The sequence below is a fragment of the Argentina silus genome (assembly GCF_951799395.1).
Source record: "Argentina silus genome assembly, chromosome: 1".
Lineage (NCBI taxonomy): Eukaryota > Metazoa > Chordata > Actinopteri > Argentiniformes > Argentinidae > Argentina > Argentina silus.
In genome coordinates this window covers 20,177,109-20,192,725 of record NC_139655.1, presented here as the reverse complement: position 1 = coordinate 20,192,725, position 15,617 = coordinate 20,177,109, and the positions used below count along the sequence as shown (strand labels likewise).

The 15,617-nt window shown below is 43.7% G+C and overlaps 1 protein-coding gene across 1 annotated transcript in view; it reads right to left on the bottom strand.

The window, feature by feature from the left end:
• Window positions 1-15,617, bottom strand: part of pcdh7b (protocadherin 7b) — a gene marked incomplete at its 3' end in the record, with an annotated part of 96,291 nt that overhangs the window by 76,632 nt on the left and 4,042 nt on the right.

The following is a 15,617-nucleotide window of genomic DNA, read 5'->3' as shown; positions in this document are numbered from 1 at the left end:
TAGTGCAGTCAGCAACCACCATACCTTCAGTCTCCAACATGAAAGCATCCTTTCTCTCTTTCCCCTTGCAGCATAACAGCATGGATCTGTCTCTCAAAACACACACACAGACACAGACACAGACACACACACACACATACACATACACATACACACACACACACACACACACACACACACACACACACTTGCCAAATAATAGAGCTGAGACCTCAGTAAACCTACAACAATATTTTGGCTTTTTCACACTTCATTTCGATGGTACTATTTTTGCACCGTACCCGTATAACTTTGTGTTTATTTTAAATAAAGAGCACTCATTAACATTCCATCTCTCCCCCATGTCCCTAGAGGGATTGAGATGTGTGTTTGTTCTACTTTATTACAATAACTGTAATTATATTTTGTATTTAATGATATTATTTGGTATTTGTACTTGTTTTAACAAGGAGCTTGTTTGAGTCTGTAATTAGTAATCATGAGAGGACTATCAAAAGACTTGAAATATTTGTTTTTGTTGTTGATTCTCTTCCTCTGTCTCTCCCTTGGGGTAAGACGTCATGGACAACCTGATTACATGTGGTGAGTGTCAGCTCCAAACTGAAAGAGAATTTATTTCCCCATTGCCGTATTGAATGTTTTTTTTGTTTTTTTAGTTGTCATTCTGTGACTCACATGTCTCTGTCAATTCAACCTCTTCTGACCTTTCAGAGGAAGGAGGCTTCACACACACACACACACACACACACACACACACACACACACACACACACACACACACACAGATGCATGCCAACACAATATACCCTATATGAGATTGTAACAGTTGTTGATGTTAGTACATTGCCTTTTTGCATGCCATTGTAGTGGGAATCCCCCATGTGTGTTCTGGTGGTGAAAGCCTGTTGTCTTCCTGCTTTCATCCACCTCTCACTGTAGAGGTGGTTGCGGGTGGTCAAGCTCTTTGCCGTTGCTGATGTTTACTACTGTACACTGGTACTGAAACATGGACGAAAACTGTAGCGCCTCAAGGTGTACCATCACATGTTTATCTCTCTACCTCTCCAGCGTGGGCTTGGTATCTTTCTCATCATCGTCGTATGCACTACCTGCCTGCCAACCCTCCTTCTCTTCCTCGTTCCCTCATTCCCTCACACTTCTTCCCACCGTAAAAGCGATAAATAAGCTTTGTCAAACCCACTCTGAGCCCAGACATCTGGTCCGCCTGGAAATGTTTTGGCACGGCTCACTGTTTGTTTAAACTGGTTTCTAACCAGAAAAAAAAAGAGGAGAAAAAGAAGAAAAGAAAAATGTTTTCTCTCTGACAGGCTCTTGGTACAGCAACTGGCCAGGAATATCACAAGAGGCTGAAAAAAGACAAAGTCAAACCAGCCCTCTCTGGAGGTCTCTTGGTATAGTAAGCAGCCTGGGATTTCATGAGAAATAATAAAAAAATAAATTAAAAAAGGTAGTTATTGTAAACACCTTAGAACACAGGCGCCATGGGTCTGTGTTCCGCAGATTTGCATCAAGCCCATGCTGACACACCTGGCACGGTTGCAGCTACGTACGAGAGGGTGTTAGAAAAGAAAAGAAACATTGCCATGAAAAAATTGAAACAGAAAATTATGGCCAACACTCAATCTCCATGCAGGATCAGAGAGAGGAGCAAAGGATGGGGGGAGTAGGGAGTGGAATGTGTTTGGTTTTGAAACATGGTTTTGAAAACAGAGAATATGATTGAATTTCTCATTCTATTCAAATTCAACTCTCAGTCACATTTTTCCGTTGTTGACTCTGAGGCCTGGGACCTGTCACCGATGGAGACGGACGTCTAGACAAATATGGGAGAGCCAGGAGACCGGGGAGAGCCAGGTGCTCCTCATAAACACTCCCATTAGAGGAGGCTTGTTTGAATTACGGTCAAATATGAAGGTCTGGTGTTTACCCTTCATTGATCTCCCCTCATCTATTACCCACTGGGCTATGGGAGGAAGGTCCGTTGTCAGTGCCTTTTCCTCATTATAGGAAATCCATGAGCAATACCCTCCTCATTACGAGGACCCGTAAAAACAGACTAGCAATATCAAGGGCAGCTCCTTACATTACATTACTCTTGAAGGAGAATGTAAAAGAAGAAATGAATGTATGTTGTAATGTTTTAGTCTTTCATCTCCTCCAAAGATGTGAGTCCTTTAAAAGCAGTTCTTTGATCTGTGCCTCGTAAGTGCTGCTGATTAGTGCTGTATAATATGCATCCACATAATGCCTACAAGTATGTATATGTAGTATCCTATGTCATGTTATCAGTGCAAGGACAGTTGAGTATAGATCTGAGGCTGTGGGGGTCCTCACTCACGACCACAGCACTGAGGAAAGCATGTTCAAGGAGACCGTCATCATATCCGTAGCTTATCCACCATCTACCCCTGTGCTGTGGGTAATACTGAAGGGAATTGGCCCCATCAAATTGAAACGTACATATATACATATCCAGGCCTATAGATAGAAACGTGGGAGCACGGAAGTCATTCCGCCTGTGCTGAAAAATGACCCCAGAGCTGCTGAATTTAGAGCCATGCCGAGTCTCAGAGGAAGTATCTCGTTTTGGGATAGAGTGGCAAACATGACCCTCATCTCGTGGTTCCTCACCTTCCACTAATTGATTTGTGCAGCTGGCGAGTATGACAGTGTGTGTGTGTGTGTGTGTGTGTGTGTGTGTGTGTGTGTGTGTGTGTGTGTGTGTGTGTGTGTGTGAGAGAGGTAGAGGTCTATTTCATTAATCTATGTTTAAGATCTATTAGTGAAATGGGCAACCCCCTCCCGCCCTCCTCCACACACACACACACACACACACACAGTTCCACCCCAACTCTTCTACCAAAGTCTGAAAAACCAGGGGGTAGTTATATAATTCCACTAAAAATTCACTCCTAGAGTTATAAGCATTACTTAAAAAAATCTATTAAAATCCCTTTGCATCTACTCGTCCCTAGGACTCTCCGTGGGAAATTATGTATTATTAATTTATTTTCTGAACCTCTGATATGGCTCATAAGTATATTCTGATGCATGGATTTAATTAAGGAACAGTGGAATAAACATTAAAAATGTATGATTGGAAATTGCCTCTAGTGCTGGTCCCCGCCCCCCTGCCCCCCCCTCATTTAATATACAGAAACAATGTTTAAACACTTCTCTGGCTCTTCCTGGGCATTAATTAGGGCTTCTGTGTAAAAGACCACAGAGTTGTACCAGAGTCTACACTCACTAATGACAGATATAGTCACAAAGAGGAGGCGCTGAAGGCAACGGAGACTGTTAGCAGGTTTACTGTCATCAGTACAAGACACAACTTTTACTGAGGCAAGAGAGGAGAGGAGAGGAGAGGAGAGGAGAGGAGAGGAGAGGAGTGAAGAGAAGAGGAGAGGAGAGGAGAGGAGAGGAGAGGAGAGGAGAGGAGAGGAGAGGAGAGGAGAGGAGAGGAGAGGAGAGGAGAGGAGAGAAGTGGAAAATCCTAATATGGAAAAATATTGTGAAAGGGGGAATAGTGTATAGTTCTCACAAGCTTCACACCATGCTGTGTGTTCATACTCACACTCACACACCCCTTTCAAAGGCTTTGGAGAAAGGTGCGAGTGTGGTCTTGCTCTAGTTAAAGAGATTATCACCTTGGCCCTCCAGTCCCAGTGTGGGGTCCCAGTGTTTTCTTAGGTGAAGGGAGGGAATTCCCTGAGAGGTACCCCCGGAATGTCTCCTAACTTCCCCTCTAAGTGGCAGCTACGCTACATAGCTAGCCAGTGGGATGTAGAGGCCGCACCTACACTGATCCACACACAGCCACATCAAACAAACAGCTGCCATGCAGTGGCTGCACATGCATCACTGCCCCATGTGTCAGTCAATCCACCATTATGGAAAGTAACAAAAGCAAACACACCTAAAGCCTGCATTATGGTTTTAAGCTTTAAATAACCCCCTACAAACTCAAAAATAGGGTAAGGGGGGGGGGGGGGGGGGGGGCTAGAGAGAGTAAGACAGAGTGCACGCTATGAGGGGGAGAGAGAGAAGGAGAGAGAGAGAGAGAGAGAGAGAGCGCAGGAGAGAGCAGGAGGGAGAGAAAGCATTCTTGACAGAACCAACATGGCAGAATCACACAGCTATTTTTCATTCTCACTCCTCTGCATTCGCACACTATTCCAAAGGTATTCAGAGACCCAAGGAGCCAGCCAGCTGTGTTCAACAATTTTTCAAACCTGTCACTCCCTTTTGTAAATCTGCCTGCCTTGTGTAAAAAAAAGGCCTGGGTTGTTGTTGTTGTTGTGTTGTGTTGTGTTGTGATTGTAAGAATGCACAGTAAACATGTGTAGACGTGTCACCCATTTGTCCCGTTATGGGGTGCTCTGGGGTCACAGTCCATGCAAACATAGCTAATAACTCAGGCAAGCCATTTTGTAATGTACTGTATGTCAGCGGCTGTTCAACACTAACAAACACAAATAGGAAAAAGCTGTTACAAATTAACGGAAACACACACTGTATGAGTAGGGGTGTATGGGAATATGATCTTTTCTGCTGTCGCCTGAAAATCCTCCACTCTTTTACACCTTCTCAATGTTAATACAAAAAGAACTCTGCCTAAGTCTCTGTCTGTTCTGGGTTGAGGCATTACTCACTAAAGCTATGAAAACAGTTCTGGCGACTGCAGGCGTTTTAAATTCCGTCAGTGCTGAGTGCGATGGGACCGAGTACGGACAAAGCCTCAGGACCGTCTCCTCGCACACACACACACACACGCACACGCATGCACGCACACACACACACACACACACAGACACACATACACACAAACGCACACACACACACACACACTTTCTCTCAATCCCTGCCCCGAGTGTTCATTTTCAGCTTCTACATCTCAGCCAGCAGGCCTAGAGACTGTGCTGAGGCTAGTAATCACATAGTGTCCACCTGCAGCAGCAGTGGTGACAGCCTCACCCTGGAACACACTACTGAGGGACAGGGGAGAAGAATATATGTTAAAGAAAGGCTCAGATGATTTCATCTTTAAAAAAAGGCAGAGTAAAACAAAAATGCCCACACGACAAGTGTTTTTGAAGGCCTTTCTTTCACTGTAGCATTAAGGGAGACACATGCATGCCAGCACACACTCCCGCACGCACATGCACACATAAACAGAAACCCTTGCTAATCTTTCTGTGTTCATTCCTGTCATTTCAACTCCAGTCATACACATCAGACTGATGGACTGTGTCTTGGGTGCTTACCAGCACAGACCAGGAGGCACGCGCACACACACACACACACACACACACACACACACACACACATACACAGCACCTGGTCCATATCTAACACATATTCAGTGTACACTGGCTTTTCTATCTTTCATTTTTCATACATTTTTCTTTTAATTTTGTTTAACATCAAGCTCCTCTAAGTCATAGAGAGGAATGGTTGAAAGGATCTGATGTGCATGGTCTGGAACTTTGACACTGGATTCTTATGTCCACATGTCAGCCGTGATGCTCTTGACCTTGTTGAGTGTCTCATAAAGAAAGAGTGGATGAGTTTTGAACATCCCGGAATTCACTTGTTTAGCCACATCAAACTCATTCTCCAAGGGCTGGCCCATGAGACATTATGAGCATATTGTTCTTCAAAAGCCCCATCCAATATGAAAGGTTTCAAGAATTTGAGACAGGGGGGGGGGAAATGGTCAACTAGCAACTGATGCTAACATGAAGTGAACAACAATGCTGGCCCTCACTACAATAGCCAGACTGGTTATGGGAGAAGGCACTGTGAAGCCACTGTGATGTTCTCTCACCGGCTAATTCAATCTCATGAATCGAGGGAACTCAAAGAGGGGAACACAAATCACCAGCATTCCAAAAGAGACAACACAGAGAAAAGATAAGTGGGGAGATAGGGAGACACACGCCAATTTATTGTTCACGGGCCTTGCCTTTGAAGCCCACTCCCTGGCCAGGTGGCCCTATCTAAACAACTCATCCAAACCCACCCTCGCCAGCACTGTTAACATCATGGCAACTTTGGGAGAATCTTGCGCCTTGGCTCGGCACTGACAGCAATGCCTCTGAATTAACAGAGTAAAAAATGGGGGGGGGGGGTATGCGAATGGAGGGGGGGGGGGGATTACCATAGTAACATGGCCGTGGTTATAGCCCCCAAGGATTCCAGAGCAAACACAGTCACCAGGCTTTAGCAGAGGGAAGGGCCCTGATATGACTTATCATTCATACAGAATCATGTCGTCGCCGATAACGCTGCCGTTTTAAAAATAAACTACACGGTCGCCAACTCGATGACATGTCCTCAATTCACTGAGAAAGCTGGCTGAAAAGCGAAAAAAAATAACGTTTTTAAAGGTTTTAATAATATAGAGTAGACACACATGAACAAATGGATGTAAATGTTTCAAATGTGTGTGGGGGGCTCATGGGGTGGGGGTGGTGGATGGAAACACACATTAAACAGATGCACAGCAACTTCAAATGAATTGTGGATTGGCTTCACAGGGGAAGGTAATCTTCGCTTCTCAAATATATCAGGAGCATGGACAGAATAGTGATGATGATTAAACAGTGAGTAACTGTCTCCTCCGTAGTCCAGTGAGGGAATGCTGTGACACACTTGTGAATGTCACCCATACTGACACTTAGAGCCTCGTCAAAACCATGAGCTCCCACACACAGCAGTTATAAAAGCTGCCACTGCACGACAGACTATTTTACATACTTATGTTCCCAGCACGTCACCTCATTCAGAAGGACATCTGTTATTAACTCTCTCATAATAGAGAGATTTAATGTTATGTATCACATTACACATGGTAATTAGGAGGGAAAGGCAATAATGGAGTAAAGGCAAGGTGAAGCAAAGTAAACTAAGAAGATACGAGTATGGTCAACTGGGCATGGTTGTTCTTCCATTATTCTAATCACAGAGTCGCCCACGAATGTGTCAATTTGATTGATATCCTTTCGTTTCCCCCAATCCCAGACCTCATCAAGCCAGAAGCTAACAGCAACAACATTCCCATTTCCCCGCCTCTGTGAGCTAGCTGTTTGCCTCCCCTGAAGGCATTCTCACCATTGAATCCTCTCTGTAATTTCAATTGGCTATTGTGTCCCAAGTGTTGCAGTGGACCCGCCCAGGGTAAATGGACCGTAGCAAACACCAGTCTATAGGCCTTGATTACCCCCCCACACACCACACCACATCACAGCAGAACCTCCATTCTTTCCCTCCATAACCCGATTAGGATGAAAATGGTTGCACTCAGACCTGTTTTCATTCAAACTTGTGGGATTATTAGTTTGTACACTGGCTAGAGTAGAACATGGCTGCCTTTCTGCAATCTACGGTCAAGTCTGATTGACAGTGTGTAGTTATTATTGGAGACATTTTTTGTGAGGGGAGGATGGAGAGAGGGGGAGAATATATTCCAATCCCCAACCCCCTCCTTTTGTCATATTTGAAAGATACAGGACAGAGGAAGAGGAAAAATGGTGCATGTTACTAAAAGGCACCACAAATCAATAGACAAATGCTATCAAATGGCATGAACCTCAATCTGTACAGGAATTTGTCTCCCTAATATAAACATTATAGTCAAAATCCACTAATGTATATATTGTCATTTACAACATAGAGACCTTGGACGAGTGGAGGAAGACCTCCTCGCGTAGACTAAACTGACTACTCTGCTAACATACACACAGACCTTTCCAGTTGAATAATGTTATGAAACGGGTGGAGCTGCGGCAAAACCCTCTCAATCACCGTGTAATTTCACTAATGATATGACCAGAACGCTACTGGAGAGAGAGGGATGGAGAGAGAGGAAGAGAGAAAGAGGGAAAGAACAGAGAACGAGGGAAAGAGGAGATGAGACAGAAAGAATGGAGGGGACACGACGAGAGAGAGCAGGGAAAAAGAAAATTAGCATTCCTGAGAAGGCTTGTGGGACTTCATAATTCAGCTGATTTGATACCAGCTAGAGAGGCCGCTCATAAACTCCCGCCGCCCATTGACCTTCATTCTTCAGCAAGCAGCAGACTACTCCAGAGTTTGACAAGATTTATCGGGCCTGGCTAATAGCCTGCTCTCTTCCAGGTAAAGCCTCATCGATACAGGGCTTCTCCTGCCCCTCACTAGCTAATGAACACTTTTGCTGCAGCACATATTGCTCGGGTTTTCATTTTTTGTGGATCTAAAAGAATGTTTGTGTTTGAGACATGACAGGGATATACATGCACACACCCATGCGCACTCACACACACACTCACGCACGCACGCACTCACTAAAAGGCACACACACACATGCACACGCACACACTGAAAGGCACACACACTCTCTTACACACACTCACAGGATATTGAAACCCTTTCAGGCATGTCGCTGTGTTTGTGCCTGGTGCGTTGAATGATGGAGAGGCTGAACTGTGGAGACCCCTGTTGCTCTCCTCTCGAGCCTGCACAGGAGCAACACACACACACACACACACACACACACACACACACACACACACACACACACACACACACACACACACACACACACACACACACACACACACACACACACACACACACACACACACACACACAGCTACCCCAGTGCTTGATGGATGGCTGGTGAATGCTCTACCTCCTGTTTCATACACAGATAATCTCATTTAGGGCCACACTTTGGGGGCTGTGCCAAAGCAGGGCTAATAGTGCCGCTGAAGTTGTCCTCTTTTCTACTCCCAAGTCAAGACGGGTGCATTATACCCTGAGACAGGGGGTTAGAGCATATGAATAAATGTGCCTGTTAATAAAATGCTAACCTTTGGACAAATATGCTAGGGTTTAGAATGCAATATTTATCTTGGCTGATTCTTAATCCTACTTATGCAGTCGCAAGATATCACATATTTTAATATTTTAACAGCCTTTCGATACAAAATTGGTGCCAAAAGAACAGCCTGTTTGTGGGTACTGTAGGTCTCTGTGTGTGTGTGTGTGTGTCTGTCTGTCTGTCTGTCTGCCTGTCTGTCTGTCTGTCTGCTGTGTGTCAGGACCTCAAGAAATCAATCTGACTCTGAACCTGAGGTGAAGGTTGTATCTATTAGACCGTCTGGATTACAGAGTTGAACTTATCAACTTTTTCCCTGTCAGCGCCTGACACACACACAATCATCAGCTCAACTGCAAACTTCAGCCAGTCTCACCTTTTTCTGTCTGTCTTCTAAATAACGTGTCAGTCAAGCACTCTTTTTTTCCTGGCTATCTGCTCTTCATGAACAAGTTAAAATCTCACTAACGAGTGATTGGATTGGACGGCGATGGCGATGGGTGACACCATGGGTAAAGTATGGAGTGTCAGCCTTTTATGGCTCTTTTCCTCATTTTCATGAAAGTGTGACAACATCGCTGGTGAGTTGATTTAAATCGCCCTAGTCTAAGGCAATGGACCAATTGCCAGTTCCCTTGACACCCTGGCACCTATGTGAGCACCGACGACAGGGGGTTATTCATCTAGCCATGCATCCCTTGCACAGAAACACACACACACACAAACACACACACACACACACACACACACACACAATGTGTGATAAACATACATATATACATATCACTCACACAATCAAATACTATATACACATAAACATAAGCATATACACTCACCAAACACTTTATTAGGAACACTATACTAATACTGGGTAGGGCCTCCCTTTGCTCTCAAAACAGCCTCAATTCTTTGTGGCATTGATTCCACAAGATGTTGGAAACATTCCTTAGAGATTCTGGTCCATGATGACATGATTGCTGCAGATCCTGCAGATTTTTCAGGTGCACTTTCAAGCTGTGAATCTCCCGTTCTACCACATCGCAAAGATGTTCTATTGGATTCAGATCCGGTGACTGGGAAGGCCATTTAAGAACACTGAACTCATTGTCATGTTCATGAAACCAGTTTGAGACGACTTTTGCTTTGTGACATGGTGCATTATCATGCAGGAAGTAGCCATTAGAAGAATTGTGGCCATGAAGGGATGCACATGGTCAGCAACAATACTCAAATAGGCTGTGGCATTCAAGCGATGATTGATTGGTATTAACAGGCCCAAAGTGTGCCAAGAATACATTCCCCACACCATCACACCACCTCCACCATGAGAAGGTGTACAGGTGTTCCTAATAAAGTGTTCTGTGAGTGTATATATAATTTATTTATGTTAACACATAGGTAGTAATATAAACTGTCACACACATACTGTAAACACAAGCATCAAAAGCAAATAAATATGCCCTGACCTTTGTAGAAAGCTTAGCATCATCATAGTCAATGAAAGACATATAAAGTGCAATTTTCATGAAGAGCAATACCACTGTGTTGCCCATTCACTCAGAGACAACAAACCCATGTATGATCCCTGTTATGACCCTCTATGTTGACAGTGAGCTATTCCCCAGAGTTACACTACAGTGATGGTAAGTGATGTTCAGAGTTTGTTGGGATTGCTACAACAGTGGATATTGAATGGACCGCCACTCTAGAAAATACAAACATCTCTTAGTGACATTAAGAGGCGCATATGAGGCATTTATAAGACCCAGACACAAACAGAACACAAAACATCCCGAGAGATGCTTTCCCTGGCGAATGTGAAGTGTGGGAATTGATATTGGTAAAGGGAAGGTTTACCTGCAAATATAAATCTGCTTCTTCTGGCTAGATCTAATGTGGCTCATGGACATGAAATTCCATATAAGATGTCATCAAATTGAAAAGTGCGCTTTGTAGAAGGGAGCGTCGTCGACACTGCCACTTACAATCAGTGGCACGGCAAGCAATCAAGCCACATTCTGCCGAATACCTGACGTTTATTTCCTTCCTCTCTTTCATCGTCTTATCATGACAAATGTTACGGATGCTTCCGGGCTGCTCCAGATTCAATCATGACTATTTACATTCATACCGGGCCAACAGCCTCACTGACAGATGTACACTAGGAGAGAAAGGAGAAAGAGAAAGAGAGAAAACAGAAGGAAACAGACACAGTAAAAGAAAGGAGAGGATGAGTGAAAGAGAGAGAGTCTCAAGGTCTCCTTCAGCACTGCATTGAAAAGCCAGACATAAAATGGGGAATTCTACATCTTCACAACATTTTGCAGGTCAAATACTGTAGAGTCAGCATGTCTTTCAGCCATTAAGTACAGGAAGTAATGGAATGCCACTCATGTATCATCATATCATATCATATTGTGCAGTGTCATCCACAGCTCTCTTTCTCTTTCTTTTTGTTTCTCTCTCTCTCTCTCTCTCTCTCTCTCTCTCTGATGCCTGACAGTCAGGCAACTCTAATCCTTAGATTAGCCATTCCCTAGTGTATTGAAATAGGCCAGTCATATTACACAGTTTCACAATGTCTTCTCTCACTCTCTCCTCACTGTAGAACACAACATGGCTGTGATGCCATGAAGTAAATTAAGCCATCTGAGATAAATTGTAGCAAATGAGTGATAAACCACCAAGCTGATCAGTGAGCCCAATTAGTATCAGCTTGCTGTAGGTGTGTGATTTGGCATTACAAGTTGTTATGCTGTTGTGTTGGCACCAGGATGGCACCAATCTTTATGCCACCGCAAGGCTATCTTAACAGAGGTAGTCATTAGCTTATGTTGGCACCATCTTCACCACAACCTTCAAACATGCTAGTGTAGATACCAAAGTGTTGATTAACGTCTGTGTTTGTCCATACAATTCTTTCAGGGTAAGGAACCAAATATGTGATTTTGTAATTGAGTGAACTATCCCCTTAACTAGGTGAACTACCCTCATAGGGAATTGAATTGCTCTACAAACCCCCCATGCCAAAATATCTGTAAAGTATAACTACACCATGTGCAAGATCTTCATGGGATTCAAATTGTAAGATACTGTATACTTAAGTGTCTATCAACAATCGACAGCAAATCAACAATTTGCATTATAACGTTGCACTCTCCAGCCACAAGCCGACCCTGTATCAACGTCAGTGGAGGAACCCTGACCAAATACGATAAACCTCCATGGAACCTCTTATCAAGTAATTACCTTATTGCGTGCTACTGGTGACAGACTGTCTCAACTATTTCACAGAGATAGAATCAGAATGGCCAACTGGGGAACCAAACTGAGCTGTGGCTGGAAAAACAGTGATGAATACCATAGATATTACTAGTTATAGAAGCATAGAGAGGTTTATAAAGTGAATGATTCTGGGTTTAGGGAGGTTTCCATACAAATATGTAGACTACTTACCACGTACAGGGTCAGCAGACAGCAATAATAAAGGTTTTCAGGCCACAAAATAATTGTGGTATCTTAAAGGTGTTTTAGTGGCTACAATCGTTTTTGCTTCAAACAAATTAGGCTCCAGGCAAATGGCAGATTTCCATATTGGTACCCTGATCTTCGCAGTGCGAAAGGCCTGTCGCATCCCGTGTTTTCGTCTGTGAACACAGTCCAGGTGACCCCTATTTGCATGGTGATATTGTTTGTTTGAGATACTGTGGCAAGGCGGGACGATGCCCTATGTAAATCAGACACTCCACTACTGCGCTAAACTGGAATGCAAAGGTCAGAGGAGGAGAGGGGGCAGGAGGAACAGCTGTGCAGGGGAAGGGAGGTGAGGTCTAGGGTGAGGGTAACGTCCAGTCATGCTCACTGCACCAACCCTGGCCTGAGGCAAGGCAGCCTCTAATGACCCAGTGGACTGGACTATACCTGAGGGGCTGCAGATGGAGAGGACTACAACGTCTTCATTGATTAGACAAGGATCTACCTGGACAGGAATGATCCTTTCAAGTGTTATAATGAACCAAAGAGGAGCTAATAGTTTGTACTAATTCAATAGTCAAGCAGTGCTTCTGTTCTGTAGGAGTTCTGTATGATTCGGACAGCTGCAAGCATTTTGGGTAAACACACGCATTGCATATTTGTGAGTACACCGATTGTCAGTCTAAACACTTTTACATTTAACACAGGGATTTGTGGAAACATGATAACTGAGAACATTGTTGCTGAACCAAGAAAAAAAAAATCCAATCTGTGGAGTTTCAGGAGGGGCTGAAATGTCAGGTAAATCACCCTCCTGTTCTAACGCTCGACAGCTGCTCAGTGACATGCTGGCTTCTCCCTCTACGTTTCCCTGGCTTAATGACTGCTTAAATGTCTGATGGGTAAAAAAGAAGGCTTGCCTTGCCGCTAAACTCTGCTGGTTGCCTGGTTACCTACCTGAGCCGGCTGCCTGTGTGGTTATTGTGAGATTAGTTGGTGAGGTGGAGGAGACGGAACCTGATACCACAGAGTACACAGTCAATGGGCCGCACCGCTCCCCCCAACTCCCCTCTGAAACAGTAGGGACCATTCTGTGTATCGCTAACAGGGCCCTCTTGTGCCTGTCTCTATTTCTCCCCACAGAGAGAGATAGGGAGAGAGTAACAGAGAGAGATAGGGAGAGAGTAACAGAGAGACATAGGGAGAGAGTAACAGAGAGACATAGGGAGAGAGTAACAGAGAGAGATAGGGAGAGAGTAACAGAGAGATAGGGAGAGAGTAACAGAGAGACATAGGGAGAGAGTAACAGAGAGACATAGGGAGAGAGTAACAGAGAGAGATAGGGGGAGAGTAACAGAGAGACATAGGGAGAGAGTAACAGAGAGAGATAGGGAGAGAGTAACAGAGAGACATAGGGAGAGAGTAACAGAGAGAGATAGGGGGAGAGTAACAGAGAGACATAGGGAGAGAGTAACAGAGAGAAATATATGACGAGAGTAGAGAGTCAGAGTAAGAGAAAGTAACAAATCTTAACCCTAATCCCATCAATACGTTGCAACCTCACTTACCATTTACTCTCAAATTGAACAAATGTGAGGTAATTTGGATTGAAATGTAAATTCAATAATAGGATGAAATCTCATTCATTTTTCATGTAAATCTCCAAATTCACTGTGATCAATTTGATTGCAATTTAGGATTGCTGCTGAACAATTCTCTACAATAACAGACATGAAACCTTATCCTTAATCCATCCTACTACCGTTGTTGCACAACCATGGAAACAACAGAGACATAACTTCTGAAAAATAAGCCCAGTTTAAACCTCAGCACATGAATCCTTATGCACTTCAACATGAGTTTAACCAAGGGGGCCATTACCTAAAAGTAACCTAAACAGCTAGAGCATGACCACCACTCCCTGATCTAATAAGGAGATGACTAGTTAATGCCATAATGGAAGTAAATAAATAAGTAATGGTCCATTCTCTGCAATTAGCATCCCCACGAGGCAAGACCACCGTTAACTCTTTCACCTCAACGAAAAGTATCAACAGTAAGCATTTGACTACCCAGACAAAGGCATATAAAGGAAATTGACAATACACATATAATAGAGTGTTGGATATGAATGGTGCCTAATGAGTTTCATGGGACTACAGTCAACGCTGATGATAAACTGTTGGGGGCACCCCTCTGTTAAATTATACACAGGAAGAACATTTGCACAAATGTGATGGAGCTCTGCATGCTTAAGCAGTGGTAACTGCACATTACGGTGGAGAGCTTGTTGCCATGCTCACTACCCCTTGTGTTTGGTCTGTGGCTATGAACAAATGGACAGTCTATAAAAACCACTGCAGCGTGCATATAAAAGTAAATAAATAATTATATAAGTGCAGCACAGAGACATACAATACATGATGCTACTGCAGCACAGCACAGAATAGAGTGCCCTTTTAATTATGTATGAGACATCCGTAAGCAACAGCACTCCTCACACTCTGAGAAACAACCCGCTGAATACACCATATTAGAAGCTGTTAGAGACAGAGAGAGAAAAGCGAGAGAGTAAAAGAGACCAGGAGAGCTAGGAAAGAGAGGAACTAGCAGGAGGGGAGGGATACAGAGAGAGGAAGAGGAGATTAAAAAATAAAGAGTCTCTGCAGGAAAAAGCAGGCGGGGAAGAGACCTGAAATGAAAGAACTATGATTTGGAGGAGAGCGAAGCAGGGATTGGTGTGGCTAGAGATAGAGGAAAGAGAGAGAGAGAGAGAGAGAGAGAGAGAGAGTGATGTGGTAGGAGAGTAGGAGGCTTTGGAGAGAGGAAAAGATGCAGTGGCAGATGCAGCCAAAGAGTGAGATAGTAAGTAAAAAGGAGATGGTAGGAATAGAACAAAAAGAAATAGAAGATGAGAGAGATATAGTGACCAAAAATAACACTGAGAAATCAGTCTTGTGCTGAGAGAACAGCACTCAGGAATGCAAGAGGAGTTGCTGCTAACACCATGTAAGAGAATGATCAATAATGCATAAGACTGCCATAGAAAACACATGAAACAATAGGGTAAGTGTTCTTTTCCTGGCAAATGCAGATGAAAAAGACTGACTTCATAATGTATTAACCTTGTTTCGCCCCACTTGGGTCTGCCAGAAAAAAAAAGAAAAAAGAGAACAATAATGATATGAATTGATTAATTCACACACTCCCTCGAATATGAATACCCTGCCATGCCTGCAGCCACAAAAGCATTTTT